Source organism: Sinocyclocheilus anshuiensis, unplaced genomic scaffold, assembly GCF_001515605.1.
Source record: "Sinocyclocheilus anshuiensis isolate Anshui unplaced genomic scaffold, SAMN03320099.WGS_v1.1 scaffold1979, whole genome shotgun sequence".
Lineage (NCBI taxonomy): Eukaryota > Metazoa > Chordata > Actinopteri > Cypriniformes > Cyprinidae > Sinocyclocheilus > Sinocyclocheilus anshuiensis.
The window spans coordinates 355,705-359,249 of NW_015548473.1; positions in this window are offsets into that span (position 1 = coordinate 355,705).

Here is a 3,545-nt window from a genome sequence, read left to right on the forward strand (position 1 = left end):
TATATATACAGTAGGCTGTAAACTTTGTTGAATGATTGACTTGACAAATGCTGAATCAAATAATTAAATATTTTCTCATCAGAAATGCACCGTTTTTATTTTATATTTTTATTTTATTTAATTTTCAAATGATCAATTCCTTTTTTTGGACAAGCATGGTCTGCTCAAAAAAGATATTTGAGTACTTTACATGTTGATCTCTCATAACATACTACAGGAACCCTTAATTCTATTCTATTCCAGCAGAGGTCACTGTGATTACAGCAACACGTGTTACAAATATCCATAGTAAACACGACGAGGTAATAGCACAAGAGGTAATAAAGAACTAGTATTTTCATTTTCAGCTAATGATATGTTTTGTTACAAAAAAAACAAGCTAGATTCACTGAGTAAGTTGTCATAGTAGTAAGTGAATCCGAGTAGACATTCAGGGAGTAGTTCATCCAAAGATGAATTCTGTCATTATTCCAAACCCATATTGACTTTTTTCCATTAAACATAAAAGGAGTTATGTTCACACTGCTCTTTTTTCTGTACAAAAATAGCATAGTGACCATAAGTTCTGAAATTGACACAAAACACCATCAAAGCAAATCTAACCTCCAAATCTTAATCACCAAATCTGGTGGTTCACTTTTGTGTTTTGTAACCTATTGTGACACTGCCAGTTTGAATATGTAGAAGTTTGAATGAGACATAGCTTTAAATTTGGGGTGAATTATTCCTTTAATTCACCACCATACGTCACTGGAATCGGATTTAATAGTGTGTCTTGCACTCTTTAGCTCAGAGGTCAGGAACCTGGCTCGGGAGCCAAACCTGTCTCTTTAACAGAAATCATGTAGCCCAGGTCTTCCTCTCTTTACCAAGAAATTATCGATGAAAAAATTAGACACATCACTAGAGTTCAGCTTTCTGCAGAAAAAAAGCCAATCACAACTCGTTTGCTTGTTCAGTGCTGTTTGCAACAGCAATAAACTCAAAACCACTAGGCCGCGTGTCCACCAAATTTTTCAGTTGTATTTTTTTAATTGTTTTCAATGGGAGTTTTCAATGTTCAATGGGAACATTTCGTACTTCCACTTTTGCCGCACAGACCTTTGATGTTCTATAAATGTGTCGTATTTATGTATGATACTCCTTGCAGCTTTCGGTGGGTGGGAAAATGTGAAATTATTAATAAAGAAACATGGATGAATGAGAAAGTAAAGAGATGTGCTTGATATTAAAAATAAATATTAAAAGAGCAATAAGCCAAGAAAGAGAACTGAATCCGCTACTGACAGGATCCTTTCTGTGCGCGCGCTCTGAGTGGAACATTGACAAACATATTTTTCCCCAGGCTATAGCGTTTTTTTCAATTGTTTTCAATGGGAGCGCCGCGTTTTTTTTAAATGCCAGGAGCGTGCCGAGAGCTGAGCATCTTTTTACGCTGAGCGTTTGGGCGTTTTTTTCTCAGCGCCAAGATTTGAAGAATGTTCAACTTTGAGTTAAATGCAGCGCTCATCACTGTCATACGGTGACTGTGAAGTGCAAAACAAATCACAATTCTGAAAAGAAAATAACAAATTACAAATGCAAATGCAAGTCTAAAAAAACAAAATAACAATTCAGAAAGCACAAAAACATCAGCCCCAGTGGCGCAGGTGGATAAGTGTTTGTTGTTGGCTTTTTGACGCGATCGACCCGGGTTCGATCCTGCCTTTTGCCGAACTTTTTTTTTCTCCCTTTTCAAATCTCGTATCACATCGTAAAGGCATTTATTTTCAATAAAAATTAAGGAAATAATCAAAAAGTTGAAAATAAAGTATCGGGTAAGGTTAGGGTAGGTGTAGGGAGGGCTTTATTGTACCAATAAGGTTAAAATTAATTAAAATTAAAATTATAATTTACACTCAATACGTTATTATTGCATACTGTTTTATAATGTACTACAATACTGAAGTGCAGATAATTGCCACTATTTGCAACAAGTAGTATACTTGATAGTAGAAATCCTGCTATTTTAACATAGTGTAAATAGGTATTTGCACTTAGTGTAAATAGCATATTGCTAAAAATACTGCTATTTTCACTTAGTGTAAATATAATCCATTGCTAATACGAGATTTGAAAAGGGAGGAAAAAAAAGTTCGGCAAAAGGCGGGCTCGAACCCGGGTCGATCGCGTCAAAAATCCAACAACACACACTTATCCACCTGCACCACTGGAGCTGATGTGTTACAGTCACTTTTAACTAAATGTAAACATACACTCCGTATTTTTTATTCCATAGTAAGAGCAATTCATACAATACATTTAAACTGAGCTACTTTAATACCATCTCCGAACTTTCTACCACGACTCTGCTGTTCTTCGGCTGGTTCTTCCTGTATACGTTGATTGACAGATGTCTCGTCCAGTCAGCGGTGAGTAATCCCAAACCAATGGCGCTGTCTCAAACTATACCTACCTCTTCCGGTTTGTCTGATTTGTCGTTGTGTTTTCTGACTTGTTAATTTGTTTTCGGATATTGTCGTTGTGTTTTCTGACTTGTTAATTTGTTTTCGGATTTTGTCGTTTTGTTTTCTGACTTGTTATTTTGTTTTCGAATTTGTCATTGTGTTTTCTGACTTGTTATAATGTTTTCTGAATTGTTGTTGTGCTTTCTGAATTGTTATTTTGTTTTTTAGACTTGCATTTGCGTTTGTAATTTGTTATTTTGTTTTCAGAATTGTGATTTGTTTTGCACTTCACAGTCACCGTACTGTCACTTTTTTAGTCAGCAACCAATCACAGTAAGGATGGGCGGGACAAATTCCAGACTGACCAACCGCCACATCGTACTTGTACAACAACGACAGACGACAACAAGAAGCACAACAACTAAACAAAATAATTTAAAACAAGGGCCAAAGCAAGTACTTTATATTGTGTCAACATTTTTATACTCATAAATAAACTATCTGCGAAATCAGATACTAGTTACACTTCCACGGATATTCCGTATCATAGCAGCCAAAGCGCCTCAACCCAGATAACACACGTACGTCTGCAAGATGTCTGTTAAAGATCTCTTCATCTGGAAAGCATCTGCTGTGTACAAACATCTGATAGACGTCTTTAAGATGTCAGTTTTACATAGATTCTAAATCATAAACATCATAAAGACATTTTGTAAACGTCTATTTGACATCTGAAGAGTCCCCCCCCACATGATTGTTAAGCGCTTTGGGTGTACAACAATACACAATAAAGCGCTATATGTAAATGCAGACATCAATAGACGTCTCCATGATGTACAAAAACGCTGCGATGCAGAAGTGCTCTCAAGCGCTCACAGGTGTTTTCTGCAGAGCACCTGGGGCCTCATTTATAAAATGTTGCGTAAAAACCATCCTAAATTTGTTCTAAGATCATTTCTCAAAAGTGCGATTCAGAGAAAACCAACGTGCGTACGCCTCTCTTCCAGATGTGAGAGATCGCAAATGAGCTTGAAATTGTGCGCAGCTGACTTGTGTCAGATCTCCACCTTGTAAACGCCCCCTAATTAATATCATTAC